The sequence below is a fragment of the Rhinopithecus roxellana genome, chromosome 19, assembly GCF_007565055.1.
Source record: "Rhinopithecus roxellana isolate Shanxi Qingling chromosome 19, ASM756505v1, whole genome shotgun sequence".
In the NCBI taxonomy this organism is placed as follows: domain Eukaryota; kingdom Metazoa; phylum Chordata; class Mammalia; order Primates; family Cercopithecidae; genus Rhinopithecus; species Rhinopithecus roxellana.
The window spans coordinates 23,178,479-23,204,770 of NC_044567.1; the positions used below are offsets into that span (position 1 = coordinate 23,178,479).

The 26,292-nt window shown below is 39.3% G+C and overlaps 1 protein-coding gene across 9 annotated transcripts in view; it reads left to right on the forward strand.

Annotated features, from left to right (window-relative positions):
• BCAS3 (BCAS3 microtubule associated cell migration factor) overlaps nt 1–26,292 on the forward strand; it is a 733,207-nt gene that overhangs the window by 417,441 nt on the left and 289,474 nt on the right. The window lies entirely within an intron of this gene.

A 26,292-nucleotide genomic window follows, 5' to 3' on the forward strand; every position in this document is an offset into this window, starting at 1 on the left:
TGGTAGAAGTGTCTGTAGTGATACATTTTCTCATCTCTAAGTCGAGTGATAAAATAAGGACAGTGATGCCTTGCTTTGTCATGCAGCTGGGGAGCATCTGAAGACAGCGCATGGCAGGATTTTGTCCAAAAATTCTCTCTCAAGTAGAATTATTAAATACTCGGCATTAGTCAAACAGTTGAGTCAGAGAGGATTTTAATCTATAGCGATTTCAAAATCCCTAGAGACTGCTGATTTGATTGAGGCTTAAACTGAAAGAAAATGGAAACAAACACGAAACTGATTTGTGAAGGTCACTTTAAAAAGACCAAAGCTTCTGTCTGTGGATATATTTTTAAGTGTCAAAGCTAATGAGTTTTATACATATTCTTAGCTTTCCGATTTTTTGGTTAGTGGATTGTACCTTGCATCTTGCTGAATTGCCCCATCTAGGGCTATGCTGTCATTTTTAATGTAGACTATTACTTTAGAGGACTCATGCTTCTTCCTACTGCTTTAACTTGGCAACCATGGTTGTCCCCTGGAAATGAGCATGGAAATGTGTAGAGTCGCTATCATTGCTTCCCTGCATTGAATGAGATATCGAGATAGGGAACTTAAACAATAAATCTTTTTTATAGTCACATTCTGAGAATGCTAGACTTTGTGCCCATTTGGAATGATCATTTACAATTTTGAACTCTGGAAATGTTACATATTTTAACCTGAAGTATTTTATTCAAGATTACAAGAGTAGTCCTTGATTGGGCTTTTTAGACCTTCTTAAACAACCAGATTACTGATGTTTTATTGTCGAGTGACTAGCTACTAGGAACACATGCTGCCAAAGCAGTTACCTTGTGTTATTAAAAGTAGACATATTCAATACTAGATTCTGAGTAGCACTCCATATATAAATATATATATAAATATATATATATAAATATATATAAATATATATATATATATAAATATATATATTTTTGAGACAGAGTCTCACACCATCACCCATGCTGGAGTGCAGTAGCACCATCTTGGCTCACTGCAACCTCTGCCTCCCAGGTCCAAGCAATTCTCCTATCTTGGCTTCCCAAGTAGCTGGGACTATAGGCACCTGCCACCACACCCAGCTAATTTTTGTATTTTTAGTAGGGACGGGGTTTCACCTTGTTGGTCAGGCTGGTCTTGAACTCCTGACCTCAGGTGATCCACCCACCTTGGCCTCCCAAAGTGTTGGGATTACAGGTGTTAGCCACCGCACCTGGCCAACATTCCATATTTATCATGTACCAATTTTTTTTTTTTTTTTTTTTTTTGAGACGGAGTCTCGCTCTGTCGCCCAGGCTGGAGTGCAGTGGCCGGATCTCAGCTCACTGCAAGCTCCGCCTCCTGGGTTCACGCCATTCTCCTGCCTCAGCCTCCCGAGTAGCTGGGACTACAGGCGCCCGCCAGTTCGCCCGGCTAGCTTTTTGTATTTTTAGTAGAGACGGGGTTTCACCATGTTAGCCAGGATGGTCTTGATCTCCTGACCTCGTGATCCGCCCGTCTCGGCCTCCCAAAGTGCTGGGATTACAGGCTTGAGCCACCGCGCCCGGCCTATCATGTACCAATCTTAGCTGTATGTAAAGTCATCTCATGCAACAAGGGAGGAGCTTCAGTGAACTGTTATTTAGCAGTTCTTCCTTTTGCAAGAAGAGTTTTTAAGTTGATTTTTGAATAAGGAATTAGATCCTACATGTAAATAATCTGATATGTAAGTAGTCCTAAGATTACTTAATTTGCATCAGATATACGCTGTATGAGTTTCTAAAATACTGTTCTATGGCATTGACCTTCTCTGCCTGAAAGTACCAATCTTTTGAGTAGGAAAGAACTTCTTGGTGGCTAAGCTTTATTATTATTTTTCTAGGCCTGTTTTCATTCCAGGAAGCCGTGGTACCTTTCTGAAAGACAACCAAAACAATGAAACATGCGTGCTGCTTTCTTTAACTTTGAGCTAAAGAAACCTCATAGATAAGGAATTGGACTTTTATGAGTAATTCTGTCTTCAGCTACCTCTCAGTTGGTTCGGATCCCTTTTGAATGAGAAATATACGTTAATGCATTTTTTGAGCAAATAATGTTTTGTTGTGGAATGTCCATCTACTTTAGTAGGACCAACTGTTGTTAACAGAATTACTTTCTACATCTGTGGAAAACAACATCTAGGCTGACAAAAGTCAAGGTAGCAAGTCTAACAAAATCGAGGCTAAATGATTTGAATTCTTTATGGAAACATATTTATGGGAAAATTTTGTTGTAGATTCTTCTGTTAAAAAGAATCTAATAAATTTTTATAATTGCTCCTGCACCAGGAAGTGCACCTCTGAGTATGATCCATGCCTTAGCGTCAGCTGCACATTACGAAGATGCTTATCTGGAGGTTTCATTGCCTGTTACTTAGAGATCCAGCTAGTGTGGCACCTCTTCTGTTGGTCTTCATTGTCTTATATTACCTTCAAGCATTTTACGTGACTTCATGGATTATCTTTTGAATTATTCTTATGGCACATGTTACACTTAACCCTCTATTTTAGTGACAGCTCTTGCTCTAACCTTGTGGCGGTATAATTATTTTTCATGTAATTACTTTATTCACAGATATAGAATTTAATGTGATATAATTAAATCCTTTGACAATTATAACAGTTTTTAAAGTGAAAATATTTTATTTAAATCTCGGGTCTGCAGTTTATTTTCTAGATATCTATGTATTAATCTAACAGCGTTATTCCATTGAAACTAAAAGAGGTGTGCAGAGTGTGCCACTTTTGCCACGTAATGATTTTTTTCACAATTTCTTAATCATCTGGTAATCTCAGGTTCACGCTTTTGCAAAGAAACACATTGCCTAAAATACATATTTTTAAATTATTAACTTCAGTGATTTAAGCACAGGGTAAATTCTATGCCTTTAGACACCTATGAACTGGATTCTTACAGTCTCTCTATAAAATACATATACAGTATTTTCGATTTTCAGCAGTTCCTTAACTGCTTGATTAGTAGATGTTATTCCCATAACATCAATCTCATCTTGGCTTTGGTGATTCAAACGACACCATACCAGCTGGGTGCAGTGGATCACACCTATAATCCTAGCACTTTGGGAGGCCGAAGTGGCAGATCACTTGAGGTCAGGTGTTTGAGACCAGCCTGGCAAAACCCCGTCCCTACTAAAAATACAAAAATTAGTTGGGCGTGGTTTCGCGGGGCGTGGTTTCATGTGCCTGTAATCCCTGCTACTCAGGAGGCTGAGGCACAAGAATCGCTTGAACCAGGAGGCAGAGGTTACAGTGAGTTGAGATTGCGCCAGTGCACTCCAGCCTGGGTGACCGAGCAAGGCTCTGTCTCAAAACAAAACCATCCTACCTAAAATTTGTGGGGGTTAAATAATTGTAAGATGTCCCCTTCTTGGCTGAGGAGATCATTTTGGAAATGGACACATTATAGGATTTTAACCTAAGACACAGGCTACCCAGAACAAATGGGATTTGGGGCAGTTGCTCACTTTTTTCCATGTCCTGCTGATGAACAACAATGTCTATGAATCATTGATAGTATTTCTAGCCAAAGCACTGCATCAATTTATTCATTTTTCTGTACGTTCATTTTGGCTAGATAGCTAAGAATTTCTTCCCATTCTTTGTACCTTATAACATGTGCCCTTCTTTTGATAAAGATGTAGGGCCTCTAAAGAGAAAGCAGAAAGACAGCTGTCAGTGTCTTGTTGGAACTTTGTTTTCCAGATTGCTGACTATTCTTGTTCCAAAACTTGAAGGCTGTACCTGATAGATAACCTTTCCTTGCTTCTGAGTCATCAAATCAAAGAGCCTAGAAAGATCTGGTTCACCCTGAGTTTGTTTGTCTTGATTTGTGGTTTTACTATGGAGATGGATGTTTACTAACAAAGAACTCAGATAATTGAGATTGAAGGACAAACTTATGTGTGACTCATATGCAGAGCAGACATCTTTATCAAACTCTATTAAAGAAAACATTTTATAAAGTTATGAGGTGTGGTGGAAGCGGTGTTTGTGTACATGCCTGAGGAAGATGCTAGTGTGAAGGGACAATGTGACAGATGAGAAAAATGACTTCTTATCCTTCTGAGCGGGCTTGGATCATAAGGTATTAGTGTTACATCAAGCATTTCAGTAAATAGGGATAAAGTTGCAGACTTGGGGTTTTTTGTTGTTCTTGACTCAAGAGAAGTACTACTTTTGTTGTACAATTGAAGTAATAAAAATAATTAATTTAGGATATACCTTTTGAGCACCTAATTTTCCCCACTATAAAATAACTTGTTTACTGAAGAAAATTATACACTTAAAATCCCAAACTAGTTTGATTTGATTGATTTTATAATGATCATTTATGCCTACTTTATGTATTTGGCATTTGGTACATCACCTTCAAAAAAACAAATAATACTCATTAATAGAGAAGTGCAACTAGATGGGTACCAAGGAGGTTATTTGAGCAGTTTTTATTTTGTCTTGCAGTCAAATCTGTGCTGGAAGGACCTTCTTATAGAGACATTCTTTTATCATATAGAGATTTTGTTCATGGACTGAGGGAAGAGTGTTTTTTTTTTTCTTAGACAGAGTTTCACTCTTGTTGCCCAGGCTGCAGTGCAATGGCATGATCTCAGCTCACTGCAACCTCCGCCTCCCGGGTTCAAGCGATTCTCCTGCCTCAGCCTCCCAAGTAGCTGGAATTACAGGCATGAGCCGCCACCCCACTCAGCTAATTTTTTGTATTTTTAGTAGAGACGGGGTTTCACCATGTTGGCTAGGCTAGTCTCGAACTTCTGACCTCAGGTGATCCCCCCCACCTCGGTCTCCCAAAGTGCTGGGATTACAGGTATGAGCCACCGCGCCCAGCCTAGGGGAAGAGTATTCTAAGATTATATTTCACTGTATCGACACTTGCCATTCCAGTCCGAGGCCGACTTAGATACTATATCTTAAAGGCTGTCAGAGGCACAGAGACGCTGATGGTAAAAATAAAGAGATTAGTGAGAGACATCGTTCATTCTACAAAGGTGTGGCCACAAAGCTCCATGGTCTTAAAGCTAGAACTGAGTGAAAAAAGCCATGACTTTATAATCATGATCTTGAACTTTTGCTAAAACCTTCAAGTCATTCTCCTACCATGCCATTCACTTCTACATCAGTAAAAGAAGATTAAGAGTCCCTTTGCAAAACTTTTTTTACCACCTTTTTTGGAAGGGGTGTGTTCAAATTATTTCCTAAAGTAAATCCTGAATACAAAGTTCTTCAGAAATATTACAATTTCTTTGAATAAATGATGTGATTTTCAATTAATAGAGTTTCAGATATTCTTGATGATTATAAAGTGATAAAAACTCCAGGCATGTACCTTGGGTACTGAAAACTTGTGTGGGATCAATAAGAGGATTAAGGATAAGAGTGAAATTAGGCCGGGCGCGGTGGCTCAAGCCTGTAATCCCAGCACTTTGGGAGGCCGAGACGGGTGGATCACGAGGTCAGGAGATCAAGACCATCCTGGCTAACACGGTGAAACCCCGTCTCTACTAAAAATACAAAAAAAAAAAAAAAACTAGCCGGGCGAGGTGGCGGGCGCCTGTAGTCCCAGCTACTCTGGAGGCTGAGGCAGGAGAATGGCGTAAACCCGGGAGGCGGAGCTTGCAGTGAACTGAGATCCGGCCACTGCACTCCAGACCGGGCGACAGAGCAAGACTCCGTCTCAAAAAAAAAAAAAAAAAAAAAAAAAAAAAAAGAGTGAAATTAAAGGAAGGCTCAGCCCTGACCTGTGAACAATCCCTCAGAGGGGAAAAAATATTCAAACTCAAATATTAAGATTGGCTTTTATATTAGAAATGAGGAAGTGTATGCATTAAATTAATTCTAATCTTTTGATTATCTACTGTCTGTATAAAATCAAAAGTAAGTTTTAAAGATTAAGAACGTAGGGAAAAGACCTTATTTGCTCGTAAGGAAAATACTCAGCTGTATCTCTCCTCTTCTGATTTAAACATTCCTCTTATTCTTTTTTCTTTTTTATTTTTTTTTGAGATGGAGTCTCGCTGTGTTGCCCAGGCTGGAGTGTAGTGGCGTGATCTTGGCTCACTGTAACCTCTGCCTCCCGGGTTCAAGCGATTCTCCTGCCTTAGCCTCCCGAGTAGCTGGGACTATAGGCGCATGCCACCATGCCTGGCTAGCTTTTGTATTTTAGTAGAGACGGGGTTTCACCATGTTGGTCAGGCTGGTCTCAAACTCCTGACCTTGCGATCCGCCTGCCTCGGCCTCCCAAAGTGCTGGGATGACAGGCTTGAGCCACTGCAACTGGCCCTTTCTTCTTTCAATATTTATAGGATGTTAGAAGACCAAAGTCAGGTTTAACAATGAGGAAAATTTTAGTTCAGCACAATTAAGAAAAAATGATAAGGCCAGACGCGGTGGCTCAAGCCTGTAATCCCAGCACTTTGGGTGGCCGAGACGGGCGGATCACGAGGTCAGGAGATCGAGACCATCCTGGCTAACATGGTGAAACCCCGTCTCTACTAAAAAATACAAAAAACTAGCCGGGCGAGGTGGCGGGCACCTGTAGTCCCAGCTACTTGGGAGGCTGAGGCAGGAGAATGGCATAAACCCGGGAGGCAGAGCTTGCAGTGAGCTGAGATCTGGCCACGGCACTCCAGCCTGGGAGACAGAGCGAGACTCCATCTCAAAAAAAAAAAAAAAGAAAAAAGAAAAAAATGATAGCCCCATTGGAAGATGAAGAAACAGTAAACAGAATTAGAAGAAGCTGTTGGGAAAGTGTCTTCTGATGACACATGCTTCTTTGAATAAATCTTTGTGTCAACTAAAACCTTGCCTATGCTTTCTGTATTGCAAGCACCAGGTCCTTGACATGGCTTTAAATCTTTCCTAAGCATTTTGAGAAGGAATTGATGCAATGCTTCTCACTGTTGATATCCTAGGGTTCCACATATTTACATGGGACTTTTTGACCAAAGACCCAACTTTTCACTTTTGTACATTTACTTCGCCTCTCATACAGGGCTGGACTGTTAATGTAGTCTGTTGCATCAGACTATGGTGGCAGAGGGACAAGGTTGGGGTCACTATTAGAATTTGTTTAAGTCTGAACCGGGAATTCCATTTGTCTTAGTGACATGAGTGTCAAACTGTTAGTGCAACACTATTTTAAACTGTGCGCAAGAGCCTGAGAGGCTTATGTTTATAGGTGCCATCTATAAACTTAGAAACAAACAAAGAGCCCCTCTCCATTGAATAGTAAGCCCAGTGGGCAATTAAAGAGCAGTCTGGGACCCCATTTGGTCAGCTAGTCAGAGCCAGAGCTCCTGATATTCCCTCTGGATATTGTTGAGAACTGTCACAGAAAGGCTAAAGTAAATAATCAAAATGAAAATAGTTGTTCCAGAGAAAAGTCTTGTTCTGGAAGCTTGGTGTTAAGGAAGGAATAATGACCAATAATTTATGGATCTTTATTAGTTCTAGTCTCAGCAGAGTCCCTTTCAGCTTGAAACATGCATGAACCTGTGTTTTCAAGCACCTCTGAAGATGTTTTTAAAATTGAGGTATAATTTGGGTATAGCAAAAATGCACATATTTTAATCGTACAGCTTGATGAATTTTTATATTCAGTTAGCCACTACTCACATAAAAACATAGAATATTTCCATTAACCCAGAAAGTTTCTTATGCCCCTTCCAGTTAATACCACCTATGACCTAGAGGTAACCACTTTTATCATCACAGATTAGCTTTGCCTATATTAAACTTCCTGTGATTGGAATCATCTTGTGTCTATGCTTTTGTATCTAACCTCTTTTGCTCAACTTAATTTGTTTGAGATTCATCCAGGTATTACATGTGTCACTAGTTCATTTTTAATATTGCAGTGTAGTGTTCCATTCTGCAAATATACCACAGTTTATATATCCATTATTCTGTCATTTCAAGCTTTTGGCTATTAGGAATAAATCTCCTCTAAACATTTTTTTACAAGTTATCTCTCTCTCTCTCTCTCTCTCTCTCATCAACATATGCATATATTTCCTTTGGGCATATCCCTAGTACTGGAATTGCTGGATCACAAAGTAGGCATATGTTTAACTCTATTAGGAACTGCCAACACATCTTCCAAAATGACTGTACCATTTTACATTCTTATCAGCAATGCATGAGCATTCCAGTTGCTCCACATTCTCATCAACACTTGATATTATTGATCTTTATTTTAACCATTCCGGTGGATGTGAACTATGGTTTGAATTTGCTTTTCTCTGCTGAGTAATGATATTGAGCATCTTTAATATACTCATTGGCCATTTGGATATCATCTTTTGTAATGTCCTAGTTAACGTGCTGATTTTTATTAGATATGTTGTCTTTATTGAATACCAAGTGTTCTTTAAATATTCTGGATATATGCCTTTCTTGAGATATGTGCATTACAAATATTTTCTTTCAGTTAATTGCCTTTTCACTTTCTTAATGGTATCTTTTGACAAGCAAAAGTCTAATTTTTTTCATTGTTTTTTCCTTTTATGTTTTCACAAACAAAAAATTATCTTTTGTCCCGTCTTTTTTTTTTTTTTTTTTTTGAGACAGAGTCTCACTCTGTCACCAAAGCTGGAGTGCAGTGGCATGATCTTGGCTCACTGCAACTTCCGTCTCCCAGATTCTAAGTGATTATCCTGGCCGGGCGCGGTGGCTCAAGCCTGTAATCCCAGCACTTTGGGTGGCCGAGACAGGCGGATCACGAGGTCAGGAGATCGAGACCATCCTGGCTAACATGGTGAAACCCCGTCTCTACTAAAAATACAAAAAACTAGCTGGGCGAGGTGGCGGGCGCCTGTAGTCCCAGCTACTCCGGAGGCTGAGGCAGGAGAATGGTGTAAACCCGGGAGGCAGAACTTGCAGTAAGCTGAGATCCGGCCACTGCACTCCAGCTCGGGTGACAGAGCAAGACTCCGTCTCAAAAAACAAACAAACAAACAAATAAACAAAGTGATTATCCTGCCTCAGCCTCCTGAGTAGCTGGGACTACAGGTGCCCACTACCACGCTCAGCTAATTTTTGTACTTTTAGTAGAGACGAGGTTTCATCATGTTGGCCAGGCTGGTTTTGAACTCCTGACCTCAGGTGATCTGCCTGCCTCAGCCTCCCAAAGTGCTGGGATTACACCGTGGCCAGCCCCTCCAGTCTTGAAGAGATAACTCTTTTCTATAAATTGTATAGTTTTAGCCTTCACATTTAGGACTATGATCCTTTTCAAATTAATTAATTAATTAATTTTTTTTGAGACAGAGTCTCGCTCTGTCACCCAGGCTGGAGTGCAGTGGCCAGATCCCAGCTCACTGCAAGCTCCGCCTCCCAGGTTTACACCATTCTCCTGCCTCAGCCTCCCAAGTAGCTGGGACTACAGGCGCCTGCCATCTCGCCTGGCTAGTTTTTTGTATTTTTTTAGTAGAGACGGGGTTTCACCATGTTAGCCAGGATGGTCTCGATCTCCTGACCTCGTGATCCGCCCATCTCGGCCTCCCAAAGTGCTGGGATTACAGCTTGAGCCACTGCGCCCGGCCTTCAAATTAATTTTTTATTATGAGTGGTCAGGTGTGGTGGCTGATGTCTATAATCCTACTTTGAGAGGCCCAAGTGGGCAGATTGCATGAGCTTAGGAGTTTGAGACCAGCCTGGGCAACACAGTGAAACACTGTCTGTACAAAAAATACAAAATTTAGCCAGTCGTGGTGGTGCCCACCTGTTGTCCCAGCTACTTAGGAGGCTCAGATGGGAGGATCACTTAAGCCTTGGATGTTGAGGCTCCAGTGAGCTGTGATCGCATCACTGCACTCCAGCCTAGGTGGCAGAGCAAGACCTTGTCTAAAAAAATAAAAAAAATTATTTTTATGCAGGGCAGGGATCAAGGTGTTTAGTTTCTTCCAGTTGCTCCCACACTGATTATCAAAAAGATACACCTTTCCTTTAATGAATTGCACTGATGCCTTTTTTAAAATTTTATTTTTTCTTGGATTCTTTATTCTGTTACATTGATTTATATAACTTGTCATATTGTACTATCTTAATTACTGTAGCTGTTTAGTAAGTTTTGAAGTCTCATATTCTACCTTTGCTTTTCTTTCTGGTTATCTTGGCTATTCTAGGGCCTTTGCATTTCCACACATGTGCATTTGTATGAACATGCCAGTGGTTTTTCAAAGTGTGGTCCACAGAACTCTGGGAATTCCCAAGATACTTTCAAGTGGTCCATTAAGTCAAAATTATTTTTGTACTAGTACTAAGTTATTATTTGCCTTTGTTTTTTCTACTGTGGTGAAATTTAGTACAGATGGTGCAGAAGCAATTATGGATAAAACTAGTGGCCTCTTACCATAGTAAAGGCAATGGCACCTAACTATGCTAGTGGCCTCTGCTACCTACTTAGAGTTCTTTTTTAAGCTGTATTCACCTAAGAATATCTTTGAAGCAGTAAAAATCATCAACTTTAATTTTATTAAGTTTTGATCCCTGTGTAACTTCTTGATATTCTGTATATTAAGTGGGAATGAATGCACAATAGTTGTCTTGAGGGAAAGCCATTGGGATTTGTAAACTGAACTAGCAACTGTTTTCATGGAATACCGTTTTATCTGAATAAAACAAACTATGTTTATTCAGACATGGGCGTTTGGCAGAAATTTTCTCAAAAATAAGCAAACCCTGTCACTTTGAAGAAAACAACTAACAATATTTATTACCAATAATAACATTCTAGCTTTCAATTGAAAATTAGAAATTTGAAAACCTTGTATCCACCAGTATCTGCTTAACAGAGTCCCCATATTTAAAGACATTTCTTGGCCAGGCGTGATGGCACACGCCTGTAATCCCAGCACTTTGGGACACCAAGGCGGGTGGATCACCTGAGGTCAGGAGTTCGAGACCAGCCTGACCAACATGGTGAAACCCCATCTCTACTAAATACAAAAAATTAGCTGGGTGTGGTGGTACATGCCTCTAAACCCAGCTACTTGGGAGGCTGAGGCAGGAGAATTACTTGAACCTGGGAGGCAGAGGTTGCAGTGAGCCAAGATCGCGCCATTGCACTCCAGCCTGGGCAACAAGAGTGAAACTCTGTCTTAAAAAAAAAAAAATTCTCGTGAAATAAGTAGTGATATCAACTAATATGATTTTTTACATAATAGATAATGAAATATATCAGCATTCGGAACATCTGCAACATTTTCCAAATGACCAGTTTCATGTTGCTACAAAATCATACAAGAGTAAAGGACTCATTCCAAATGCAAGATAGGACAAAGGATTTTCATGTAATAGAATATGAAAGTTAATTGATATGCTTTCAGATTCCACATTGCAACTAATTTGTTAAGGGTCATATCGAGGAAGAACATCCCCAGAACCTGAAAATGCTATTAATATACTTTATCTTTTAGCAGTTACATATTTGAGTTGAACCAACTTTTCTTCATGTACGACAACCGAAACAGCATATCAGAACAGATAGAATTCTATAGCAGATATGAGAATCTAGCTGTTGTCTATTAGAGGGTTTTCTCATAAAAATGTTACTTTTCTCACTGTTTTTTGTTTAGAAAATATTTTTATGTAGAATGTAATTTATGTTTCTACATAGAGGCTTTATCCTTGTTTTTAAATTAGCTAATACATAATTGTATTAAATGTTGATAGATATAGTACATATAAACCAAAGATCTTTGGAGTCCTGGGTTTTTTGTTGTTGTTGTTGTTGTTTGTTTGTTTGTTTTTTTGAGATGGAATCTCGCTCTGTCACCCAGGTTGGAGTGCGGTGGTGCAATTTCGGTTCATTGCAACTTCTGCCTCCTGGGTTCAAGTGATTCTCCTGCCTCAGCCTCCTGAGTAGCTGGGACTACAGGCATGCACCACCATGCCCGGCTAATTTTTGTTTTTTCAGTAGAGACAAGGTTTCACCATGTTGGCCAGGCTGGTCTTGAACTTCTGAGCTCAAGTGATCTGCCTGCCTTGGCTTCCCAAAGTGCTAGAATTACAGGTATTAGCCACCACACCCGGCCGGAGTCCTGAATTTTTTTAAGCACACTGGGATCCTGAATTTGAAAATGTTTGAAAACTACTGGTATGCGTATTCTCATACACACACACACACACACACACACACACACACACACACACACACACATATTAAATTACCAGCTTGTTTATTTCTACAGAAATTCAGATGAGATTTAGTTGGGATTTCATTGAATCTGTATATCAAATTTGAAAGTAGTGACATCTTAAAAATACTGAATCTTTCAAAACATAAACTTTTTTAAAAATTTTTTGAAGTGGAGACTTACCCTGTTGCCCAGGCTGGAATGCAGTGGTGTGATATAGGTTCACTGCAACCTCTGCCTCCAGGGTTCAAGCGATTCTTGTGCCTCAGCCTCCTGAGTAGCTAAGATTACAGGCAAAACATAAACTTTTATAACTATTCACTTATTTAAGCCTTCTTTAATTTCTCCCTGGTAAGTTTCAATGTAGGAGTCTTACACATCTTATATAAAATTTTGTACTTTCTATTATTACATTTTGATGATAATAACTATAGCACATATTTATTTCACTTGTCAGTTTTCTTTATAGCATATAGAATAAAATACTTTTCTGTATAATAAACTCGTATCCCAGCCTGGGCAATATAATGAGACCTCATCTCTACAAAAAAATTTAAAAATTAGCTGAGGGTGGTGGCATGCACCTGTAGTCCAAGCTACCTGGGAGGCTGAGGTGAGAGGATTGCTTGAGCCCAGGAGGTCGAGGCTACAGTGAGCCAAGGCTGCACCACTGCACTCTAGCCTGGGTGACAGAGGAGAGACCCTGTCTCAAAACAAAAACGGAACTTGTATCCAGCAACTTTTCCAAATTCATTTATTCATTCTAATAGTAGAATCTCTTGGATTTTCTACTATGTAATCATGTCGTCTACAAATAAAGATGGTTTTATTTCTTTTTAATCTTTGTATTTATCTTTCTCCACTTGCTTAAACCTCCACTACGATGTTGAATAGAAATGATGATATTGAATATTCTTGTTTTCTTCTCTATTGGGGGAACCCGCCCCCGGCATTTCAACATAGGTTCTTTCTATTTTCCGTAAGTGTTGGCCAGCTGAGAAATAAAGAGAGACAGTACAAAGAGAGGAATTTTACAGCTGGGCCACCAGGGTGACATCACATATCAGTAGGACTGTGATGCCTGCCTGAGCCTCAAAACTAGCAAGTTTTTATTAAGGGTTTCAAAAGGGGAGGGAGTGTAAGAACAGGGAGTAGGTACAAAGATCACATGCTTCAAAGGCCAAAAAGCAGAACTACTAATAAGGATCTAACAAAGATCACATGCTTCTGAGGGAACAGGACAAAGGGCAAAAGCAGAACTACTGATAAGGGTCCAACAAAGATCACAAGGCAAAGGGCAAAAGCAGAACTACTGATAAGGGTCTATGTTCAGCAGTGCGCGTATTGTCTTGATAAACATCTTAAACAATAGAAAACAGGGTTCGAGAGCAGAGAACTGGTCTGACCTCATATTTACCAGGGCGGAGTTTTTCTCCCACCCTAGTAAGCCTGAGGGCACTGCAGGAGACCAGGGCGTATCTCAGTCCTTATCTCAACCACATAAGACAGACATTCTAGAGCGCTGTTTATGGACCTCCCCCAGGAATGCATTCCTTTCCCAGGGTATTAATATTAATATTCCTTGCTAGGAAAAGAATTTAGTGATATCTTCCCTACTTGCATGTCCATTTATAGGCTCTCTGCAAGAAGAAAAATATGGCTCTTTTTGCAGGCAGTCAGACCTTATGGTTGTCTTCCCTTGTTCCCTAAACATTGCTGTTATTCTGTTCTTTTTCAAGATGCACTGATTTCATATTGTTCAAACACACATGTTTTACAATCAGTTTGTACAGTTAACACAATTATCACAGTGGTCCTGAGGTGATGTACATCCTCAGCTTACAAAGATAACAGTATTACGATATTGAAGACAAGCATAAGAAATTATAAAAGTATTATTTGGGAACTGATAGATGTCCATGAAATCTTCACAATTTATGTTCCTCTGCCGTGGCTCCAGCCCGTCCCTCCATTCAGGCTCCCTGACTTCCCGCAACACTTCTCAACCCTAGGAGGAAGGGTTTATTATTTCACTATTAAGTATAATGTTCGATAAGTAAAAATTTATCAGAACTGAAGCAGAGAGAGAAAAATACTGAAGTAAAACAGAAATTAGTGTGAGTGGTATATCAAACTATAGCAATATCAAAGTAACATCTGTGTAATTATTTCACATATATGAAAGAAAAGAAGAGAATATGGCAAAAGAAATACATGAAAGGTTGAGAATTTTCCAAAATTAATGAAAGACATAAGTCAAAGTTGTAAGAAACTCATTATATGCTGAGATATTAATAAACACAAAGAAAACCATACCTAGGCATATCATAATCAAACTGTTCAGATCTAAACATAAGGAAGGAATTTTAAGAAGCCTACTCTGTTTCTTTCTTTTTTTTTTTTTTTTCTTTTTTCTTTTTTGAGATGGAGCCTCACACTGTTGCCCAGGCTGGAATGCAGTGGCGAGATCTCGGCTCACTGCAAGCTCTGCCTCCCAGGTTCATGCCATTCTCCTGCCTCAACCTCCTGAGTAGCTGGGACTACAGGCAACCGCCACCACGCCCGGCTAATTTGTTGTATTTTTAGTCGAGACGGGGTTTCACCATGTTAGCCAGGATGGTCTTGATCTCTTGACCTTGTGATCCACCCACCTCGGCCTCCCAAAGTGCTGGGATTACAGGCGTGAGCCACCGCGCCTGGCCTCTTTATTTCTTAGGTTTATATTTAAGTGATGGTTTGGACTTTTGATAAAAAGAGAAATTGGAAAAGTAGCAGGGTGATTTTTAAGTTTCCTTGGCAGTGTGAGATCCCTGTCTCTGAATCAGGAGGCTCTATGAGGAATCTTCAGGATATTTTTCAATAGACAGAAGTAAAAGAGATGGGAAACCAGTATTAAGTTATAAACAGTTAGGTGCCCAACACTGTGCTAGGTCTTGCCACATGTCTCATCTCATTTAATCTTGTTTAATTAGGATCACAGGTCCATTTCAGCAATAGTAAAAGAACAGGACCTAGAACACCTAGCTCCTGATACTTAAAATTACTTAAAGTGCATTATGGTGACACCTCAGATAAGTCCAAACCTCTTTCTTCCCTGCCTAATCAAATATTCATTTCAAAACACTGTATGCTGAAATGAGCCACGTGGGAGTTGAAGAGAATCAACTATTCAGGTGGTGAAAATGTGTGAATGCAGCTGGCAGATGAAGTTCCAGTGTGATGAATTCCCAGCTTGTCCTTATTGCTTTAGGCAACAACTGACAGGCCTGACTGGTCATTGGCTTTCCATTCCTGGCATTGATAGTACTGAAAATTCTTAATGTCACAGATCCTTAAAAGCTGTCATAGTGGATACAAATGGTGCTGGAGGGTCCTTCTTGCATAGAGATGTAATCAATATGGTCTGGAGTTCTTGACCTGAACCTGTAATTACTTGGACATTTTGAAGGTAGCTTGTTGTTATAGAACATGCATATATTTATAACATTGGGACTGAGTTGTGCATGGAGAGGAGAAAAATAGAGGCTTTGTCCCTCTTTCTGTTCTTAGTATTTAAGGGGTCTTAATAATCATCACAGAAGAGAGTGATATTATAGGATTAGAATATTGTATTTTTGGTTTTGGGTGCTGAAGTTCAAATCTCACCCCTGAAGTGATCCTGATATTTTGCCAAAGTTTTGACTTTAATGTTCTGTGGCTTGTAATTGTGATTTTTCTAATACCAGAGTAGAATTTTGGGGAGGAATTTTTCAAAACCTAAATACCTCAATTTGAAGTGAGGCTTAGCTTTAAATAATAACACATTTGAGTTTATGAGATGATACTGATAGCAGTTCTTAAGTCTCTAAATGTTTTTAGGTTATGTGATCAGGATTTCCTTGCCAAATGAAAATGGTAAAAGTGGAAGCATGAAACACCTTAATAGTAGGTGTGGATGCTGATTGTTCTATTACTGCTTGGCTTAAGATACCCCTGGATGGGCTGGGGACAGTAATTACAGGCTCACGCCTGTAATCCCAGCACTTTGGGAGGCCGAGGTGGGTGGATCACCAGGTCAGGAGATTGAGACCATCCTGGCTAACACGGTGAAACCCCGTCTCTACTAAAAATACAAAAATTAGCCAGGCATGATGGCGGGCACCTATAGTCCCAGCTACTCGGGAGGCTGAGGTAGGAGAATGGCCAGAACCCGGGAGGCAGAGATTGCAGTGAGTCGGCATTGCACCACTGCACTTCAGCCTGGGTGACAGAGTGAGACTCCGTCTCAAAATAAAAGAAAAAAAGATAACCCTGGATGGCATTATTGGATTACCCTATATGTAGCATGCTTGGAACAGATGGGGAAAAGTAATGGCTTATAATAAAGGACTCTTTGAGAACAAGGGCTGTCTTCGTATCTCTGTTTGCCTGGTATTGGTACCTTCCACAGAGCAGGTAATCAATATTTCTTGATATCTGATTAATAATGATAGTCAGTGATAATCAACAATGATAACGATTGTTGATTTCTTATAAAACATAAGGCTTTAAATATCATAACGTGATTAAAAGTTGGTAATGCTGAGTCTTTATCTTCATTACCTGACTTAAACCTGGCCCTCAATTAGGTTTGCCCTTATGTTATGGTCACTATTCCTTTGTTTGGGCCTATGGTCAATTGTGTAATCAAATGAAATATTTTACAAAGCATTTCAAATTATCTTTTACGTTATTCTTTTAAAGCAGCATTATGTTTAAACAATATTTCTTTGATACAAGCTTTCGTTCTATTAGGCTTAGCATGGAGATATTTGTTTTAAGGTTATCCTTATAAAGCATTAACTCTAGCAAAGTCTTGCTTTCTGGGATCTGTGGTCAAGACTGGTAAACATCTGCTGTAAAGAATGGACATACTTTTGCTTTCTGCTCTTACTAGGCTAACTTTCAGACATAATTTTAGGGATATTTTGGGCTGCCTTTGAAGCTAGCCCATTTTGGACACAGGACATTGGCATATGGAGAACTGACCCTAAGTTCCATTAAGCCAAAACATTTTGTTGAAGAATTTCCAAAATGTTAATTGTGTCATTACAGTTTAGTTACTTGTACTTATGTTCTAGACAGCTACAAGAAACATGGTAGAATTGACTTCTGTTGTATGAAGTGGCGTCTTGAGTCTTAAACCTATTTTACTTTGGTGTTCTACAATATTTGGAAAGGCAACAGTTGTTCTATAAATGCTCAATGTTAAGATTGTAGAGAACACTAAGTTATACTTGACACTTAGTTGAACTTTCTAGTTAGTTATCCCTTCTTTAGATGAGTTTATGTAGTTCTCAATGAATGCTTGTAAGATCGGGAACAGAACCCATTTACTCTTCTGTTTCTCTCTACCTAAAGAGGAAATAGTGAACCCTTTGACCTGCTATTTGGGCTACCTTTTCCTTTTCCTATGTTAGAAATTCATAGCCATGAGTCAGTACCTCAAATTAGAGTTTTTATAGCCATGAGAGGGGCCCAGTTCCTGAATCAGATGACTTAAGTCAGAGAGAACTTACTATGGTGCCTGAAACTTTTCCTTTCCCTTGAAACATGTTCTTAATCTTACTCTTTATTCCAACCCACCCCCTTGAATAAATTAATTTATGTTCTCATCTGTTCTTAAACTTTTACTGTTATGTGTATCATCTCATATTAAAATCAGTGTGGTATTGTTTTTCATTCTAGACTATGAACTCATCTTTTTACTCCCCGTAGCTCCCTGAATAGTTCTGACACATAATAGGCACTCAACAAATGTTAATGAATTCAACATTTCATCATGGAACATTGAAACCAAGTTCTTGCATTTGCCTGGAAACAGTAATTACCTCTTCAAAGAGAAACTGTGTGGCTAGGGAGCAGAAGTGACAAGGAGACCATCTTTCCACTAGAGTCCTTTACAACACGGCCATACACTATCCATGCAAGCATAAATTAAACTCTGTTTTTAGCAACATACTTTCTAGATTTTTTCAACAATTGACGACGCTGAGGTTAAGAGATTTAAATAACTTGTCTACTGTCACAGAGCTAGTAGATGGTAGAGCAAAGGTGTGAATCTGTGAAACCTTCACTTTTTCCGCGATCTTGAACAGCATCTCTCAGCCAACCTTGATTTCATTCATATAATCATCAAGGCGTGTATGTGACCTGGGAACTATTTATATTTATTCTTTTTATCATATACTGTTGTATCATAGAGGACACAAAATGCATCACCTCCACTCTGGCATGGCACCTCTATTTTAAGAGACCACTGGCAAAACCTCTCCAATGAGATTTTGATGATGGAAGACTGTTACAATCAAGGCTCTCCTAACTATACCTGCATCTCACAGACACTACCTTTAAGTAGTAAACAGTTATTTTCAGCTAGGAAAGCCCCTGTCGATCAGGTAACGGTTTCTTAAGCTGAAAAAGGCTTTCAACTTAAGAATGGTGATTGGCCAAGGTCACATCCCCTTTCCATCTACTTATGGGAAAATTCAAAATAAAGGAATACCAGTGTTTGAAACTCACAATTCACTCTATAGTGAGCGGTGGAGGACTGCGAGGTAAGCAAGGTGATTATATTTCCCTTAGAAATGTTGTTAACTGTTTTTTCAAAATATGGATTAAAGCTTAAAACATACCCAAAATACACTGATTCTAAATGGACCTGACACCTTGATCTTCAATCATGGACTAACATATGAGTGGGGATTCCCAATGGACCATTGTACACTACAATATTTATTACTATAAAGATGTAAGAGCTCTTAGCCACTTTTAAACTTATAAGAGCTGTTCAGCTCTCATCCTCTTGACTTGTGGTTTCACATTTTAAAATTCTGGTTTGTTTTGTGTGATGTATTCAGAAGTACCTCCCTACCTCGATTTCAGAATAATATTTGGCTTTTTAATAAATTTAAGGAAGTGCAGATATGAAAGTGTACCCATTGATGCGTGGGGACTGCAGTGTCTTTAACTGGCCCATCTTTGGCCTCTGTTTATTCATCTGCAAAATGGTAACTAGGTTTTGCCATCTAGTTAGTTGATATGATAAAAATACTAATAAATTAAAAGGCTGTGGGATGATACCTTTATCAGTTCCTTCTATGGATGGTGTAATTTTCACTGTAGTTTACTTTAGCGTATATGGTCTCAAGAATAAAAATAAGAAATTGCTAAGGAATCTCCTGAATGCAATACTATTAACATTCACAAAAATAGCTATATGCAAATTAGTAGATGTCCTTAGCTGAGATAAAACTATTTTGAGGTTGTGATCATGAAAATTAACGTAAGCTGATATAATTTTGAATTGTATGCATCTGTTTTCATGAAGGAAACCTATTTGGAGAGGTTTATTCTTGAAAAGTTATGGAATTAAAAGTTAAATGGGATACTTAACATCTGTATTTAACTCTTGAATTATATGCAGCTCATAGAGTTTCTCTCCTATATGCATATTAAATTGTATATAATGAACTATTAGTGGTTTTAGGTAACATTTGGTTGCTGAATATACTATGCTAAGCATTTCACATGCATTATCACCTGTATTCACAAAATATTATGAGGTAAAAGCACTGTTACAATTTCCATTTTTTCAGAAGAAGGTGTGATTCAGAGAAATTAAGTACTGTATACTACCTCCCACCTTTGGCAGTGTCATCTGAATTTTTTTGTCATGAACATGTTTTACGTAGCTCGTTGTTAAAGTCCATTTCTGAGAAATTTTTTGAATAAGCGTGTGTAATGCAAGTGCGTGAGCTTTGTGGTTAGGTGTAGGTTTCATTCCCATTTCTGTAGATGACTGGGTACATGACCTTGAGTTTTTTTGTCCGTAAGAAGAGTATAGGAACATCTGTCTCCGATGTTGTAAAAATTAATAGATACAACATTTGTAAATCTTCTGGCCATAGTTCAGGTACATAACAAGGACTCATTAAATGTCAGTTGTCACCACCTTACCTTCTTTCCATAAAATATTTCCTTTTTGTCTGTCCCAAAGTTTTAGTTTTACTCTTCATGTGTATTATAGTGTATGATGAGTATCCTAAGAAGATAGGTTATACTATTGTCCCCATTTTACAGTCGAGCAAACAGACTGAAATGTGGTAGGTTCCAGGTTGAATCCCCATAGCAGTCTGATTCCAGAGCCTGTTTTTAGCTATAATGTGCTTTGGTATGAAGATATGTTCCAATAACAGAGTATATTCTGATATTTCAGACAAGAATCTAAATCCTAGAAATCATTCTCTTATACCCACATCCCTGCCATTCAGTTTTTCCCATCTTAGGTTATGCTGGTTTAACAGTGTGTCTCCTAATCCTCAGTTGACTCTTGTAGTAAGTTTGTATATTAAATGCTCAAACACCCTTCTTATTCTAAAATCTGTGATCCTCTGTCATTTGGATACATTTGCAGTAGTCCAAGGCAGCTCTGAGAATTGTTTAAGGGAAAAGTATTCATCACTGTGGCTTTAGTAAGGAGTATGTTGACATTCTTACTCTTTAACTCCAGGAACTCCTACTGACCTGAAATTAACCAGTTCATGGAGGTTTTTGGCTGGGACTAAGGAATGAAATTAACTCCCTAAGTCCCCTCTTCTTAAAAAAAAGAACTTCAAAATACTGCTGCCCAAATGGATTTAACTTTAGTTGTATTTGTTTTTACATGCAAATACATTTTGCTCAGCCTAAAAAGGCGAAGAAAAGCTATTTGGTTTGCAGAGGAACAGATGACTGTCCTGAGCATGTCAGACTGACTGTTTATATGTGTTTTTTACTCCGTCTTACTCTGTCTTTGTCTTTCATTTTCTTTTTTCATGTTCTTTTTTCTGTTTCAGTTTGTCCTGCTTCTATCTCTCCCTCACAGCAACTATCTTCCTATTTTGATAATCCTGTTTCATCTCTATAAGGAAAAGGCTCTCTCAAGGATGCAGAAAATGTTACTATTTTTATAACAGTCCCTAAATACAGAAAAGATTTTAACTTGGCTATAAAACTTTATTCTTGGCATAAATTTGGCAGATAGTCTTTTGCCTGGGTGAGACTTTTCACTGGGATCCTGGAAGTGTTGGGACGTCACTGCCCTCCACTATTGCTTCTCCAAGTATGACATTAGTGGTTTTAGCTCTTGTTGACCCATCTTTAAACCAAAGCTTTATAGCCTATTAGAAGTACAGTGTGGATTTTTCTTATGATATGTTGGAATAAAAGAAAAAACTTCTCTAAAGTTACAAATGGTTTCGTTTACCAAAATGACTATTTCACTTGGAAAGTTTTGTCTTTTCTGTAAAAATTCCAGGAGTTGGGTGGGCTTGATGTCCTCTCTCCCATTCCACCTCCCCACCCACAGACTCATGTCAGCAAAGATGCTGGGAGTTTTATTCCAGTGTTTTAGGAGGCGAGACCCTGACCAAGGACTAAGACATATTTTTCTGCTTTTATTTTTTTAAAAAAGCAGATCTCTATAACTTTTTCATCTTGTATAACTGTATAAAGAAACTTTTCTGATTGAAATTAAAGTAAGGAAATACCACAGGATGGCTTTAAAGTGTTTGTTTCATTGTAGAACATAGGGCAAATGCCTTGGAACATCATTAGTTACTATTTGAGGCAACCTTTGGGGATTGAGATATATGCCTTTCAGATCTGCACTTCATCTCATAGTTCATCATTTATTGGATCAAATAGCAGTCTCATTTACTTAGGATCCGTGTCAGCACCCTGAGTTCCAAACTGGGTATCACATGTCACCCTGTGAGAGATCCTCTGCGTTACCCCCATCCATTCTGCTTCATTTAGGAACTGGTCATCTTAAGGATGGTCATCTTAAAGCTTTAAAGAAATGAAAAATATTTGCCCTCTCCATAAAAAAAATACTTACAACTTTACAACATTTTACTTAGCAGAGTAACTTTGCCCAGCCCTGGAGCACAGCATTCTTAAAAGTAAGCCCAGTAAACCTAAGTGTTGAATGGTTCTGCAAGTAACCACTGCAAAAAAAGATTTCCTGGTGGAAGTAAGTAGCTGAGAGTAGGAAAAGTCATGAAGCTTTTTCTCATGACAAGCTGTGTAATACATACTTCAGGTAACCTCCGTGGGTTTCCTTACTGCTGTTGGCTGAGCTGTGACTTTTTATGGAGCCATATCTGCATTTTCATCTCTTTCATCCCTCCCTTTTTATGAGAATAAAAAGTGAATTGGGTGCTATTTAAATATACTCTACTTACATTTATTGAAAACTACCCTGCCGCAGGGCACAGCACATTGGAAAACTGCCTTGTACCAGCCCAGTTTTCCACTCAGGTGGTTTACCCCAAAACCTAGCCTTTGCTTTCCTCAGACTTTTAATTTCTTTAAACTAAGTGATCACAGAAAAACCTAGGAGGAGCTAGTTTCATTTGTGAGGTTTTCAATAAAACTTAAGTGGAATGTGGCTAGAAAAACAGACCCATGAAAGGCCATGACTACTATGCTGACACTAGAGGAAAAACCCGCATAATTTTTTTTTAATTTTTTTGAGACGGAGTTTCGCTCTCGTTGCCCAGGCTGGAGTGCAATGGCACGATCTTGGTTCAAAGCAACCTCTGTCTCCTGGATTCAAGCGATTCTCCTGCCTCAGCCCCGTGAGTAGCTGGGGTTAACAGGCATGTGCCACCACGCCCGGCTAATTTTGTATTTTTTTAGTATAAATGGGGTTTCTCCATGTTGGTCAGACTGATCTTGAACTCCCGCCTCAGGTGATCCATCTGTCTCGGCCTCCCAAAGTGCTGGGATTACAGGTGTGAGCCACCGTGCCTGGCCTAAACCCACAGAATTCTTATACCTCTTGATTTCAGTGTTGGGGAAAAATGGGAAAAAAAAAAAAAAGTGAAAGAGCTTTAGTACTAGTACACTTTGGGAAAGAAAGGCAGCTAGGGATGTTTGGTTAAATTCATTTGTCTCATATTGATGTTTTATTTAAAATATTGTCCAGAAATAAACAATTCATACATGTTCAATTTTGTGCCTTTCTGAGTAGCCTGGTGAAATCTTACAGCGTCCCTCCCAGGCTGTGAATCATCCCTTTGTCTGGCATCTCCAGGCTGTCTATGCTGCCTACCCTTTAGTCACTTGGCAGCCGTCTTGGTTGCAGTATTACAGTGCTTGTATTCAGGTAACCTTTATTTTACTTAATGACCCCAAAGCACAAGGGTTGATGCTGGCATATTGTTATAATTGTTCTATTTTATTACCAGTTATGTTGTTAATCTTTGTGCCTAACTTATAAATTAAACTGTATCATAGGTCTGCACATATAGGAAAAAACATGGTGTCTTCAGTCATGTATGGCATAATGACCTTTCAGTCAACAGTGAACCTTATATGCTCGTGCAACAGTGTTCCGGTAAAATTATAATACCAGATTTTTACTGTACCTTTTCTATGTTTAGATACACAAATACTTACCATTGTGTTATAGTCATCTACAGTATTTGGTACAGTAACATACTGTACAGATTTTTCACCTAGGAGTAATAAAAGAAGTTATAGCATATAGCTTGGGTGTGTTGTAGGCTATTCCACCTAGGTTTGTACAAGTATACTCTATGATGTTTGCATAGTGATGAAATCACCTAATAAGACACTTTCTCAGTACACATCTTTGTTGTTAAGCAACTCATGGGTGTATAGTGTTGGTACTGTCTATGGTTTCAGGCATCCACTGGGGGTCTTGGAACATATCCCCATGGATAAGGAGTGGAGGACATTTGTAGAAAAAATGATATTTTGAAACTTGCTTGATTTATTGTCAGCAGATTTCCTTCAAGTCATTAAATATTTTTGAAGACATAGATATTTAATGGTGGCTGGATCATTTATTTGTCTGATTTTCTATCATTAAACTTTTAGATTGTTTAGAATTTTTTCCCATACTGATTTAGAATAAATACATTCCTATATATAAATCTTTGTTGTTATCTGTGACTATTTGTTTAGGATAAATTCCCAGAAGTGGAAATTCTGGGTCCAGAATACGTGTATTTTTAAGTCACTTTATGTTTACATATTGCCAGGTTGCCCTAAGTAAAGTTCTATCAATTTGTGCTTCATTCAGCTAAGTTTGATGTTTCTCATTTCCTTCCTTTAGTCGTGCTTTGCTGACACTAGGCTTACTTTTTTTTTTTTTTTTTTTTTTTTTTTTTTTTTTTTTGAGACGGAGTCTCGCTGTGTCGCCCGGGCTGGAGTGCAGTGGCCGGATCTCAGCTCACTGCAAGCTCCGCCTCCCGGGTTCCCGCCATTCTCCTGCCTCAGCCTCCGGAGTAGCTGGGACTACAGGCGCCCGCCACCGCGCCCGGCTAGTTTTTTGTATTTTTTTAGTAGAGACGGGGTTTCACCGTATTAGCCAGGATGGTCTTGATCTCCTGACCTCGTGATCCGCCCGTCTCGGCCTCCCAAAGTGCTGGGATTACAGGCTTGAGCCACCGCGCCCGGCTAGGCTTACTTTTTTTAAGGACTTCAATTTGGTAGACTAAAAACAGTAATTCTCTCTCTTATATTGCTGGTAGGAATGTAAAATGGTATAGTCACTGTGGAAAACAGTTTGGCATTTCCTCAAAAACCAAAATCTAGAATTCCCATATTATCCAGCCATTGAACTCCTAGGTAAATAACAACAACAACAAAAAAGAAAATAGTAAGCTTGTATGATAATGTTCATTGCAGCATTATTCACAATAGCCAAAATGTGGAAACAACCCAAGTATCCACCAAAAGAAGAACGGAATAAACCAAATGTGGACTGTCCATACAATGAACCATTATTCAGGCCGGGCGCGGTGGCTCACACCTGCAATCCCAGCAATTTGGGAGGCTGAGGTGGGTGGATCACCTGAGGTCAGGAGTTTTGAGACCAGCCTAGCCAGCATGGCGAAACCCCATTTCTACTGAAAATACAAAAATTAGCCGGGGGTAGTGGCAGGTGGTTGTAATCCCAGCTACCTGGGAGACTGAAGCATGAGAATCACTTGAACCTGGGAGGCGGAGATTGCAGTGAGCTGAGATTGGGCCACTGCACTCCAGCCTGGGGGACAGAAAGAGACTATCTCAAAAAAAAAAAAAAGAAAAAGAGCTGGGCGCGGTGGCTCACGCCTGTGATCCCAGCACTTTGGGAGGCCGAGGCGGGTGGATCACGAGGTCAGGAGATCGAGACCAGCCTGGCTAACATGGTGAAACCTCTTCTCTACTAAAAATACAAAAATTAGCCAGGCGTGGTGGCAGATGCCTGTAATCCCAGCTACTTGGGAGGCTGAGACAGGACAATGGCGTGAACCCGGGAGGTGGAGCTTGCAGTGAGCTGAGATCCACTCCAGCGTGGGTGACAGAGCGAGACTCTGTCTCAAAAAAAAAAAAAAAAAAAAAGGAAAGAAAAAGAAACATTATTCAGCCACAAAAAAGAATGAAAGTATGATACATGCTGTAACATAGATGAACTTTTGAAACATTCTGCTAAATTAAGCCAGAAACAAAAGGACAAACAGGGTATCATTCTACTTATACGAAAACTGTACAATAGGCAAATCCGTAGACATAGAAAGTAGACTCGAGGTTACCAGGGACTGGGGAAAATAGGGGAATGGAGAGTTATTGCTTACTAGTCACAGGGTCTGGGAAGTGATCAAAAAGTTTTGGGTTGGGAGGCTGAGGCAGGTGGATCACTTGAAATCAGCAGTTTGAGACCAGCCAGGCCAACATGTTGAAACCCCATCTCTACTAAAACTACAAAAAAAAAAAAAAAAAAAAATTAGCCAAATGCAGTGACACACGCCTGTAGTCCTAGCTACTCGGGAGGCTGGCGGGAGAAGTGCTTGAACCCAGGAGGCGGAGGTTGCAGTGAGCTGAGATTGCACCACTGCACTCCAGCCTGGGCAACAGAGTGAGACTCCATCTCATAAAAACAAAAAAAGTTTTGGGAATAGGAAGAGGTGATGGTTGTACCACACTGAATGTCATTAGTGCCACTGAATTGTATTCCTAAAAATGGTTAAAATGGTAAATTTTGTTTTATATACTGTGACCACAAA